The sequence below is a fragment of the Siphateles boraxobius genome, unplaced genomic scaffold, assembly GCF_051911475.1.
Source record: "Siphateles boraxobius isolate OS27281-9 unplaced genomic scaffold, OSU_SipBor_1 25, whole genome shotgun sequence".
NCBI classification, from domain to species: domain Eukaryota; kingdom Metazoa; phylum Chordata; class Actinopteri; order Cypriniformes; family Leuciscidae; genus Siphateles; species Siphateles boraxobius.
Window position 1 is genome coordinate 30,049,768 of NW_027508866.1, and position 13,548 is coordinate 30,063,315.

Here is a 13,548-nt window from a genome sequence, read left to right on the forward strand (position 1 = left end):
CAGAGGCACTAGTGCTGCATCCATGCATTTCGTGAAAGTGCGGGGAGATAAAGCTAGGCCAAACGGAAGAACCCTGTACTGGTACGCCTCGCCCCCGAAGGCGAACCTCAGGAACTTCCTGTGTTGTGGAAGGATGGACACATGGAAGTATGCGTCCTTCAGATCTATCGTGACAAACCAGTCCTCGGACCTGATTTGAGACACGATCTGCTTGATAGTGAGCATCTTGAATTTTAGCTTCCCTACCGAGCGATTCAATATGCGCAGGTCTAAAATTGGACGCAACCCCCCATCCTTCTTTGGAACGATGAAATATCGGCTGTAATAACCTGACTCCAAACTGGGAGGAGGAACCCGTTCTATAGCCTCTTTTTGAAGGAGCGTTTTCACCTCTTGTTCCAATACCAGAGCCTGCTCGGGGCCCACCACTGTGTGCAGAACCCCTCTGAATTTTGGTGGACGACACCTGAACTGGATAGCATAACCCTTTTCTACTGTCTGCAGGACCCAATGAGATATTTTTGGAAGGCTTTTCCACTCTGCCAGAAATTCTACTAAGGGTACCAGCCTCTCGAGACTGGCCTCTGGTGTAACTTGAGCAGCAGACGCAGCGCCCTGTAACGGCGCACCGGCAGGGAACAACTGGTCTGACCGCTCTGAGACCCTCCTCAGAGGGAGCGAGCGTCCCTCGGGAAAGCGCTCGCTGGGATCGTCTGTGCCCCGGCATAAAGGCGGGGTTGGCAGAACGAGCCCCTGAGGGCACCGAGGAGGAATGGGCACCGTAAAAAGAGGTGAACACCTTTCCGCCTCGGTGGGGACCACCCTCAGCATCCTGAACGGCTTGGCGTCAGGACTTCTTCTTAGCCGAAGCCTTCTTAGCCAATATAACTGTCCTCAGATCAGTTCTACTGGGAGAAGGCTTCGGCTGAGAGTGTCGCGGCTGAGCCCACTGTCCAGCAGGGGGAGCACGAGACGCGACACTCTGCCTCTGCTGCGCTCTATGTGATGAGCTCGAAGACGGCCGGGGCTGCTCCCGCCCAGCAGCCCCAGGGACATGAACTTTAAGGGGAAGAAACTTTTTAAAAGCTGCAGTTTGTTTCTTTTCTTCTTGGAATTTATCGATAACTGAATTCACAGCATCACCAAACAACCCCATGGGAGAAAGAGGAGCATCTAAAAGAAAAGCTTTTTCTCTCTCTTTAATATTAGTCTGATTTAACCACAAATGTCTTTCTGCGGCCACCAGAGCTGCCATAGAACGACCCATTAATTTGGCCGATTCTCTGGTGGCACGCAGGGATAAATCAGCAGCCTGACGCAGTTCGCGAACTACGTCAGTACTGACCTCCTCACTCTCACTCATGTCCCTTAGCAGATCAGCCTGGTATGCCTGCAAGATTGACATAGTATGCAGACATGACGCAGCCTGACCTGCTGCCGAATATGCTTTACCCACCAAAGCCGAAGTGTTTCTTAAAGGCTTGGTGGGTAATGCCGGTGCCTTAAAAGATGATGCTGCTTCGGGGGAGAGATGGCTCGCAAGCGTCTCTTCCACACGAGGCAACGCACCATAACCATGAGCCTTGGCTCCCATAATATTAGCGTATGTTGAAGTCTGGGGACTAAACACTCTATATGACACCGGTTTTCTCCATGATTTCGACACCTCGGTGTGGAGATCATGGAAAAACGGCAGGCACCGGCGTGGAGGCTGCACACGTGACGGCAAAAATCTCTCATCCAACTTTGATTTAGAAACAGACTCCTGTCTAGTCACTGGCCATTCAATATTAAGTTTTTCAACAGCTCTTGTTAACACCTCCATAAGCTCATCACTCTCAGGAGTGTGGGGTGGCGAATCCTCCACATCTCCCTCAACACTAACAACATCAAGTTCCTCAGAACTGGATAGCATTGGTGCCTCAGCCCGAGCGGAAGAAACCGCAGCGCGTGCTTCCGAACCCGGGACTGAGGCACTGGATCTCACAGGTGAAGGGAGAGATAAGGCAGAGCCCGTCTCAAACCCCGCTGTGAGATCCATCTGCGATCCCCACGATAAGCGCCGCCGCTCTGCCTCGGCAGAAGCGGGACCCGAACCGCGGGGAGCGCGCACCGAACCGCTCTCCTCAAAGAGCGACCGGCGGGAGCGGAGCGTCCTTAACGGCAAACGCTCGCAATGCTCACAGTCTGCTCCCTCGAGAGCAAACTGGGCATGCTGAACTCCCAAACAAACAACACAAAGATCATGTGTATCCCCGCTCGTTAAATAACGCGAGCAGGGAGGAACACACTTTCTAAACTGCTGTTCGTCCGCCATAATCTCTCAATATATATATATATAGGGATAAATTGTTTGTGTGGTGCAGGGTATGTAAGACAGACAATATCACACAGGGACAGATTCACATGTAGCGCGACTGAAAGCACAGAAGCTAATGCGCTTGTGTTTTTGGGGTGCTTTATAGTTTCCTGGTCGATGACGTCACCCGCCTATGACGTTTCATCTCTCCATTGGGCTGATTCCATACGTGCTTCATGACGCACAACGCAGGGGCGTTCCCGCAGCGTTTGACGCAGCTCGAAGTTCCCTTGAAAGGGAACTAATCCAATCCTGATTGGTGTTGCGTCGTGACGTAACATGTGACGGCATAACCGGATGCATAAAAGTGACGCTGACACACACACACATCAGCTTTAGCTCTTCAGCAAGCGCTCTCTGTGAAACTGTCTGTCTTATTTGGTGTTGTTTGTCTATCCAAAGCTCTGTATTATGGCGAGTGAACAATACACTAAGTGTGTGCACCCGTGCCCAAGATAATATATATGCCACGGGTGGGGACGCGCATCAGATGTGTGTGTGTGTATTGTTTAGGGGCGCAGCACGCACTGTCAGCTCTCGAGAGGGCTGCCTGTGCACACTGTGAAGCACTTCCTATTAGAGTGCTGCACTCCCGCTTGGCTATATTATTTCCTGATGATGGCCAGGCTCGCGATCCCCGCGGTTCGGGTCCCGCGTCCATTGAGGCGGCGCGACGGCTTAGATCGTGGAGATCGCAGAAGGATCTCGCGGATGAGAACGAGACTGCTGAGGCACCTTTTCTCTCATCATCCGCAGATTCTATGACACTCGTTCACGACGCAGAAGCCCATGATGTGGCTTCTTCTGCCCGTGACGAGTGCCCAGTGCTCGAGCTATCTGTTTACAAGGAAGTAGATGTGCTTAGCATCGGGAACGAGCAACATGAGTCAAACTCGCCGGCTTATGTTTCTGCTAATGTAGAGCTCGTGGAGGTTGTGGTGCGTGCGGTGGCCAGACTAAATAAATGTATAAATAAATATATATATATATATAAAATATATGAGCTGGCCACAAAATAAGCAGGATGATCCCCGTCAAAATGAACTAGACGAGAGATTCCTACAGCACCGTTCACAACCTCAGAGCCGGGGCTTACTGTTTTTCCCAGATCTTTATAAAAATATAAATATATATGTGTAGAACCTGGGAAAAACCCCATTCTTTACGTATCTCACCACATTCAATATATGTTTATTCGAATGTGGTGGGTGCGAGAGAGTCGGGTTATGGCAAGATGCCGCAGATGGAGGAAGCTTTAGCGTGCTATCTTTCTCCTGATCCGGCATCTTCACTTTAAGCCCCGGCGCTGCCCAACAAACTGTGCAGGGACACCTCTGCACTGGTTGGCTGGGCTTATATGGTGCAGGAAATCGATGTTGCTCTTCCGCCGTTAAAAACGTTTCGGGACACATCGGTTTCCAGCGAACGCATTTTTGCGGCCAGGCAGCATTCGCGTTCGCCAATCGAGAATCTTTTTCGGTCCAGCCCTGCCGGAAACCCGCTTCAGGGGGTCGAGAATGAATCCCGATTAATACCCGAAGCCAGGCTCGAGAGCCTGGTTCCTTTGGTAAAATATTTAGAAAAGAAAAGGTCAGGCTGGTGCGTGCCTGCACTCTAGGACGATTTTGCAGGCGTACCAGGCCGATCTTCTTAAAGATCTAAGTGAGGCAAATATTTCCTGTTGGCCGCTCCGCTATCTCCCTCTGGCCTGTTTTCCAACGCTGTCACTACAGTCGTTGACAGGTTTCAGGAAGCGGAAAAAAAAAGAGAGCATTGCCTCTAGAGCCCCTCCTGCGGGAGTTTGGCAAACAGAGGAAGCACTCTCAACCGAAGTCCTCCAGCCAGAAGGGTGACCTGAGGGCCGTCCTTCAGGCGAAGAGGTCCTAATTGTAGGACCTCTGAGGTATACTGTATATTATAAAATATTATAAAATATGGGTACAGATTGCAGTTCGGTCACCGACCTCCCTAGTTTGCTGGGGTGGTACCGACTGCAGTGATTCCAGAACAGGCTCGGGTTATGGAACAAGAGGTACAGACTCTACTGGAATTAAGGGGCCATAGAATGTGTTCCCCTACCAGACAGGGAGTCCGGGTTTTACAGCCGGTACTTTATAGTTCCAAAGAAGGATGGCGGACTGAGGCCAATTTTAGATCTAGGGCTTTTGAATCGTTCTTTGAGGAGATTCAGGTTCAAAATGCTTACTATTCCCATTATCGTGAGCCATATCAGATCCGAGGACTGGTTTGTCACGATGGATCTAAAAGACGCTTATTTCATGTCTCCATCCTTCCATGTCACAGGAGGTTCCTGAGGTTGCTTTCGGGGGCGAAGCATACCAATATCGGGTTCTTCCGTTCGGCCTAGCACTCTCTCCCCGCACGTTCACAAAGTGTATGGATGCGGCTCTGGCTCCACTGAGGCTTCAGGGCATCCGTATACTGAATTACATCGACGACTGGCTCATATTGGCCCAGTCTCGAGAAATGGCAGTTCGGCATCGAGATGTCGTCCTTGGCCACATTCAGAACCGGGGGTTGAGGCTCAACACTAAGAAAATGTGTTGGACCCAGCTCAGAAGACTACTCTTCTGGGCGTGGTATTAGAATTCGGTTACGATGCGGGCACATATGTCTCCCGCTCGTATCGAATCAATCCTGGCCATGGTGTCCGGGATAAAGCTAGGCCAGGCCATCACTGTAAAGCAATTTCAAAGACTGCTGGGCCTCATAACAGCGGCATCCAACATAATTCCTTTGGGCCTGTTTCACATGAGACCCCTTCAGTGGTGGCTCAAAGCCAAGGGTTTTTTCCCCAAGGGGAATCCGTTCCGTATAATAAAGGTTACGCGCAGATGCCTTCGTTCCCTATTAATATGGAAGAAACCTTGGTTCTTGTCCCAAGGGATAGTGGTAGGGGCGTCATGTCGCCGGGAAACTGTTTCGACAGACGCTTCCCTCGCTGGCTGGGGGCGCGGTCTCGGACGGCCGCTTTGCCAGGGGTCTGTGGCAGGACCATCATCATTCTTGGCATATAAATTGCCTAGAGATGTTGGCTGTGTTCAGGGCTCTGAGGAGCTTCCTCACAGACATCAAAGGTTACCACGTCTCAGTGGTAGCTTATCTAAACCGACAAAGGACGCTCAGATCGCGCCCTCTATCCAGATTGGCGCATCAGATCATTTTATGGCCCCAAAAATATTATCTATAAGAGCAATATATGTCCCGGGGGTTCTGAATCAGGGAGCGGACATCCTGTCGAGGCAGGGGCTGAGGCCCGGGGAATGGAGACTCCATCCAGAGGTGGTGGAGTTCATACGGCAGAGGTTTGGACCAGTGGAAGTGGATCTGTTTGTGTCTCGAGGGACGTCCATCCCACTGTCCACTTTGGTTCTCCCTCACTCATCCAGCCCCGCTGGGGTTGGATGCCATGGTACAGGCCTGGCCGAGGCTTTGCCTGTACGCTTTCCCCCCCGATCGCTCTGCTCCCGGGGGTCCTGGAGAGGGTCCGTCAGGAGGGCATCAGTCTTCTTCTCATAGCCCTGTTTTGGCCAGCCCGAGTATGGTTTTCAGACTTAATTTCACTCCTGATAGCTCCGCCATGGCAGATTCCTCTGAGGAGGGGTCTGTTGTCTCAGGCAGAGGGCACTATATTCCATCCTCATCCAGAGCTGTGGAAATTGTGGGTGTGGCCTCTGAGGGGGCTCAGTACCTAGATGCTGGTCTATCATCTGGGGTGGTCGAAACCATACTTATCTCTAGGGCTCCGTCTACTAGGATTATATGGCCTCAAGTTAAATTTTTTTCTACTTGGTTTAGAGAACTTGAGTTAGACCCAGTTAACTGCCCAATGGCTTCCGTTCTGGAGTTTCTTCAAGATTGTTTCTCTGCGAAATAAAAGTAAATTAATATTTTTCACTTGCCGTTGTGCAACACAGAATATCCTCAAATATAAGGTTATGATCATGATACAAGGAGACACAAAGGACAAGATCGTGTCACTGGCTCTCCAGGCAAAACTCATCTTGTAAGGGCACTCTCCAGAGCATACATCTGTTGTGTATGTCCAATAATATCCATTATTTATTAAAATGGCTGTGTTGTAAGCTGAGGAACAGAACCATCAGAGAAAGATGATCATTAAAGTTTTAGTTGTGGTTATTTTCTGTGGGTACAGTAAAGGGCAACACACAGCCACATAACGATCAACAGCAATTAATACTAAATTACTAAGAGATGCTGATAGGAGCAATCCAAGGATATTTGCAAACACGCCACACAATATGTCTCCAAAGTACCAGCACGTCTCAATCAGTTTTATGGCTTCAATGGGTATCACAATAAGTCCAACAAGCAGGTCGGCCACAGCCAGAGAGAGAATAATCAGGTTTGTTGGAGTGTGAAGCTTCTTGAAGTGAGAGATGGAGATAATCACCAGCAGATTCAGAAACACAGTCCATTCATGTCTGGAGCGTTTTCCCTTGATACATGATGAGTTGATGGCAGGAAAGCAGTATTGAGTCTTATAGGCCATGAGTGAGTCTCCTCCTGTTAGGAGTTTGTTCTGCTCTCCTTTCTGTCCTTTCAATTATACAGTGTCTGGATCAGACTGACCAACCCATCTACCGCCCACACTGAAATTCTATAATGGCGTTGTTGTTTTTTACCGTAAAAATAAAAAATGTTAGGCGCAATCATGTAGCTTTCCTGTAGCTCAAACAGTAGAGCGTTGCCGCTTGCAATGCCATGGTCATGGGTTCGGTTGCCAGGGACAGCAAGAACTGATAAGAATGTAAATGTGTAACTTGAAATGCAATGTAAATCGCTTTGGATAAGCGTCTGCCAAATGTGTTAATGTAAATGCAATGCTACTGCTAACTCGGCCTACTCACTTACTTTGAATTAAAGCATACTGAAATAGATAGAATATATAGTTCCACAAATGACTGTGAAGCTTTAACAACATTAGATGTGAAGACCTAGAACTGTAAAGGCCCTTTTTTGGTGTAACTGGCATCTAGTAATCTCTTTTAAATGGAATACTCTTATTAAAAACCCTCTAGGCAGATTTAATGCAGAATTAATGCAACATGATATATGCAGGTTTTTCTTTTATGTGATGTCGAGCAGGGCTGCACAATGTGCGGAAAAAATCGGATTGTGATTATTTATTTTTGGTTAAAATTGTGATTTTGTAATGTCATTTTTTCAAATAAATGAAAAAAATTAATAATAATAATAATTATATATATATATATATATATATATATATATATATATATATATTCAATATCTTGTTGTTTTTTGACAATGTCATCACATAGGCAGATCATTCAAAAACGTCCCGGGTTACGTATGTAATAATAATAATAATAATAAAAATTTATTTCTTCAGCACATTTAAACACAACACGAGTTGACCAAAGTGCTTTACAGATTCCACATTTCAAAAAACATAAAAAGGACAGACATAAAAAGGATACAAATCATTCCGAGCCACAAAGACTAAAAGCAATTAAAAGCCACAGTAAATAGATGAGTCTTCAACGCAGACTTAAAAGCTTCAATGGAATCGTAAGCCTTGATGTAAGCAGGGAGACCATTCCAAAGCCTCGGTGCAGCCACCGAGAAGGCTCGGTCTCCCTTCGTTTTCAGGCGAGATTTTGGAACCTTTAGCAGTGAGCTTTGCGATGATCTTAATGGTCTAGAGGTGCAGTGATGCTGCAATAGCTCAGAGATATAAGCAGGGGCTTGTCCATGTAGACCCTTATACACCATTAAAAGGACCTTAAATTGCACCCTAAACTCCACCGGGAGCCAGTGTAAGGAGGCCAGAACTGGAGTGATGCAAGAATATTTACTGGTCCCAGTCAGCAATCTGGCCGCTGCGTTCTGCACTAGTTGCAGACGCGCCAGAGATTTTTTGGACACACCAACATACAGGGAATTGCAATAATCTAATCTGGACGAGATAAAAGCATGGTAAGTAACCCTAGTTCCCCGAAGGGACGGACGCTGCGTGAAATCGCAGTGGGAACGCCCTCAGCGTGATGCGTCTGAAGCATGAATGAAATCAGTCAATGGAGAGAATGAGCGTACGGCGAGTGACGTCATCGACCAGGAAGCTATAAATATCCCCTGAGTACACAATACGCCAGCTTAAAAGTTACTGAAGCAGCGACCCAAGGGGATGCCGAGAGTATGGCAGGACACGCAGCGTCCGTCCCTTCGGGGAACTAGGGTTACATACGTAACCCGGGACGTTCCCCTTCAGGGACTACCGCTGCGTGAAATCGCAGTGGGAACGCAATACCCACATCCCCATACGACCAAATCCCCGTCGTGTGTCATTAGGAGACACAAACCGACGAGAGAACCTGAGCCCCGGGAGTGGAGCTAAGATCGAGGGAATAAAATCTAACGAAAGTGTGCGGTGAGGACCAGCCTGCCGCATCACAAACGTCCTGAAGAGAAGCTCCTGAAAGAAGAGCTGTAGAAGCAGCCATACTCCGGGTGGAATGAGCCCTCACAGCCAAAGGTGAAGGCTGATGGGCCGAACCATAAGCAAGTGGGATGGCCTCGACCACCCACTTGCTCATCCTTTTTCTAGATGCAGGACACCCTTTCTTAGGTGACCCAAACAGACGAACAGTTGTTCCGATCTCCTCCACAGGGCAGCTCTGTGGAAGTAAGCATCAAAACCCAAACTGGGCACAGCAAATTAATTTTCCCTGGTCTGACGTCAGAAAAGGCGGAGGAGAGAAAACCTGCAGAACTATAGGTCTAACTGAAACAGTTGGAACCTTAGGAACATAACCTGGTCTCGGAAGAGAAAGGCCTTAACCAACCAGGAGCAAATTCCAGGCACGAGGGAGCCACCGAAAGTGCTTGAATATCTCCAATTCTTTTTAGAGATGAGATAGCGAGAAGAAGGATAGTCTTTAGAGTAAGAAACTTTTCCGAAACTTCCTCGATGGGCTCGAAAGGAGCAAGGGAGAGACCTTCTAAGATGATGGCCAGATCCCAAGCTGGTACCCTCGTGCGAACTGCAGGCCTGAGCCTCAAGGTGACACGAAGGAAGCGAGACATAAGTGGGTGTTTCCCGAGGGAACCTCCACTTGAAGGGGTGTGGTAAGCAGCTAAGGCCGCCACATACACCTTCAGTGTGGAGTGGGATAACCCTGTGGAGAGACGGTCCTGCAGGAAATCCAGGACTGTACCAACCGGGCAGTTAACTGGGTCCTGCTGGCGCTCTCCACACCAAGAGGTGAAAAGTTTCCACCTCGCGGCATATAACTTCCTCGTGGAGGGAGCTCTGGATCGGAGGATGGTCTCAACGACCTCAGCCGAGAGACCAGAATCTATGAGCTGGGCCCCCTCAAAGGCCAAGCCCACAGCCTCCATAGCTCTAGACGGGGGTGAAGGGTCGACCCACTCGCCTGAGAGAGCAGATCTCTCCTGATCGGTATCTCTAGGGGAGAGCCGTTGAGGAGAGACACTAGGTCCGCAAACCATACCCGGGCCGACCAGAACGGGGCTATTAGCAGGAGACTGAGCCCGTCCCGGCGAACCCTGTCCAGAACTCCTGGGAGCAGAGCGATCGGGGGAAAGGCGTACAAGCGTGACCTCGGCCACGGATGTACCATCGCATCCAACCCCAGCGGGGCTGGATGGCTGAGAGAGAACCACAGCGGGCAGTGTGATGTTTCTCGAGAAGCAAATAGATCTACCTCGGCAAGACCGAAATGTTTCCATAGGAGTTCCACCACCTCGGGGTGAAGACTCCATTCCCCGGGCCTCGGCCCCTGTCTTGACAGGATGTCTGCCCCCTGATTTAAATACCCCGGGAGATAAAAGCTCTCAGAGAAAGAATTTTCCCCTGGGACCATAGATGGATCTGACGTGCCAGTTGTAAAGCGGGCGAGAACGCAAACCCCCCTGATGGTTGATATAAGAAACCACCGATGTGTTGTCTGTCTGGACAAGAACATGGTGGCCCCTTAGGTCTGGGAGGAAGTGTTTCAGAGCCTGAAACACCGCCAACATCTCTAGGCAGTTTAAGTGCCACAGACGATGATGATCCTCCTACAGACCCTGAGCCGGGCGACCATCCATGATCGCCCCCCAACCCGTGAGAGAGGCATCTGTCATTAGCATAACGCGACGACAAGGAGCTCCTAACACAGGGCCTTGGGACAGAAACCAAGGATCTTTCCACATGATCAGGGCGTGATGACACCGTCGCAAACTCACGATCATGCGAAGCGGATTTCCCCTCGGGGAGAATCCCTTGGTCCTGAGCCACCACTGTAACAGTCTCATGTGCAAGAGGCCAAGAGGTATCACGTTGGACGCAGCTGCCATGAGACCTAACAGTCTCTGGAACTGTTTTACAGTGGATGACTGGCCTAGCTTGACCTGATCTACTGCAGCGAGAATCAAAGCAATACGAGCAGGTGACAATCGTGCCTGCATCGTCGTTGAATCCCACACTACACCTAGAAAAGTGGTTCTCTGTAATGGAGAAAGAACACTCTTTTTGGCGTTGAGCCTCAGCCCCAGTCACTTGATATGAGCAAGAATGACATCTCGGTGCCGAACCGCCTGTTGTTCCGATTGAGCTAGAATCAAGCAATCGTCTATATAGTACGGAAAGCGGATGCCCTGTAACCTCAGCGGGGCTATAGCAGCATCCGTACACTTCGTGAATGTTCGGGGTAACAGTGCTAGGCCGAACGGAAGAACCCGATATTGGTACGCTTCGCCCCCGAAAGCGAACCTCAGGAACTCCCTGTGTTGAGGGAGGATAGATACATGGAAGTAAACGTCCTTTAGATCTATCATGACAAACCAGTCCTCGGATCTGATTTGAACATCCCCAGTGACAGACACAGCGCCCTGTAACGTACTGGCAGGGAACAGCTGGTCTGGGCACTCCACAACCCTCCTCGGAGGGGGCGAGCGTCCCTCGGGAAATCGCTCGCCGAGTCTCTCTACGCCCTGTATAGGCAGGGTTAGTAGAACAGACCCCTGAGGGCATCGAGAAAGACAGGGCACCGTGTTTTTGTGCGGTGAACTCAAGTTTTTCCCGATGGGGACCACCCTCAGAGTCCTGACGTTCAGCACGTCAGGATTTTTTTTTTTCAATGAAGTAGTATCCTAACTCCCTGCTGGGTGGGGGACCCATTCCGCCAGGAACTCTACTAAGGGAACCAGCCTCTCGAGGCTGGCCTCCGGATGAACATCCCGAGTGACAGACACAGCGCCCTGTAACATACTGGCAGGAAACAGCTGGTGTGAGCACCCCACAACCCTTCTTGGAGGGGGCGAGCGTCCCTCGGGAAATCGCTCGCCGAGTCTCTCTACGCCCTGTATAGGCAGGGTTAGTAGAACAGACCCCTGAGGGCATCGAGAAAGACAGGGCACCGTGTTTTTGTGCGGTGAACTCAAGTTTTTCAAGTTTTTCTCTGAGGGACCACCCTCAGAGTCCTGACGTTCAGCCCGTCAGGACTTTTTCGACGCGGCTTTTCTGGCGACAATGACTGTCCTCAGATCAGTCCTGCCCCGAGAAGGCCGCGCCGGAGAGCGCCCCGCCTCGTCCCTCCAGTTTCTCTGCAGGGGGGCACGAGACGTGACACTCCGCTTCTGCTGTGCTCTTTTGGAAGACGAACTCGACGAAAGACTTTGCTCTGGTTGAACATTCTGCGTGACAAACACAGTGCCCTGTAACGGCGCACCGGCAGGGAACGACTGGTCTGAACACACTAGAACCCTCCTTAGAGGCGGCGAGCGTCCCTCGGGAAAGTACTCGCCAGACCCTTCTACGCCCTGTTTCGGCAGGGTTAGTAGGACGGGCCCCTGAGGGCGCCGGGAGAGACAGGGCACCCTTAAGGGAGGTGAACGCAAGTCTCTCTCGGCGGGGACCCCCCTCAGATTTCCTTTGAGCAGGTCGGCCTGAAAAGCCTGCATAAAAGTCATCGTATGCAAACATGCAGCCGCCTGCCGAGCCACCGAGTAAGCCTTCCCCACCAGCACAGAGGTATATATATTTATTTATTTATTTATTTTTTGGTGGAAGAGCCGGTGCTTTAAGTGAAGACGATGAAGCAGGAGAGAGATAGCTCGCGAGCGTCTCCTCCGCCTACAGTATCGTCACATAACCAGCAGATTTAGCACCAACAATGTTACCATAAGCATTGGACTGATTTGTGTAAATTCTGCTTGAAACCGGTCTAACCCAGGTCTTTGAAACCTCAGCATGAAGATCTGGGAAGAACGGTAAGCACCGGCTAGAAGGTTGAGGTCGTGCAGACAGAAATCTATCATCTAGATTGCTTTTAATTCTAGAAACCTGTCTATCAGCTGGCCACTCGATACTGTTATTTATTTATTTTTTTTGCTTTTCAACAGCCCGAGATAATACATCCATCAAACCTTCTTCATTTGCAGTATAATGTTATAAACTAGTCATCTCTGATGCAAAACTTTCGACATCCAGCTCCTCAGAACTGGAAAATCTCAATTCAACATCATCATGTGCCTCCACCCGGGCAGAAGTAACCGCCGCAGCGCGTGCTTCCAGAGCCGGGTGAGAGGCACTAGATCTCGTCGGAGACAGCTGAGATAGGGCGGAGCCCGTCTCAACGTCGCCAGCGAGATCCATCTGCGAGCCCCAAGACAAGCGCCGCCGCTCTGCCTCAACAGAAGCGGGACCCGAGCCTCGGGGAGCTCGCAGCAAATCACTCTCCTCGAAGAGCGATCGCCGCGAGCGCAGAGTTCTCAAGGGAAAACGCTCGCAATGCTGACAATCGACTCCCTCGAGAGCCGACTGGGCATTGCTGCACTCCCAAACAAGCCACACTTAGCTCGTGTGAATCCCCACCCGTGATTTTTTCTTTGTACCGAGTACAGGGGGGAACACACTTCTTATACTGCTCGCTCATATTGGTTTTTTTATATAAAATATATATAGTGAAAACTCCTGACAAAACAGACAAACACAATCGACAGATTCAGACACACACAGAGCTGCTGAAGTAACTAAAGCTGGCGTATTGTGTACTCAGGGGATATTTATAGCTTCCTGGTCGATGACGTCACTCGCCGTACGCTCATTCTCTCCATTGACTGATTTCATTCATGCTTCAGACGCGTCACGCTGAGGGCGTTCCCACTGCGATTTCACGCAG

The 13,548-nt window shown here is 49.9% G+C and overlaps 1 pseudogene; it reads right to left on the reverse strand.

Annotated features, from left to right (window-relative positions):
* Positions 1 to 5,757: 5,757 nt before the first annotated feature.
* LOC143750702 (trace amine-associated receptor 13c-like) lies at positions 5,758 to 6,962 on the reverse strand (annotated as a pseudogene).
* Positions 6,963 to 13,548: the final 6,586 nt, after the last annotated feature.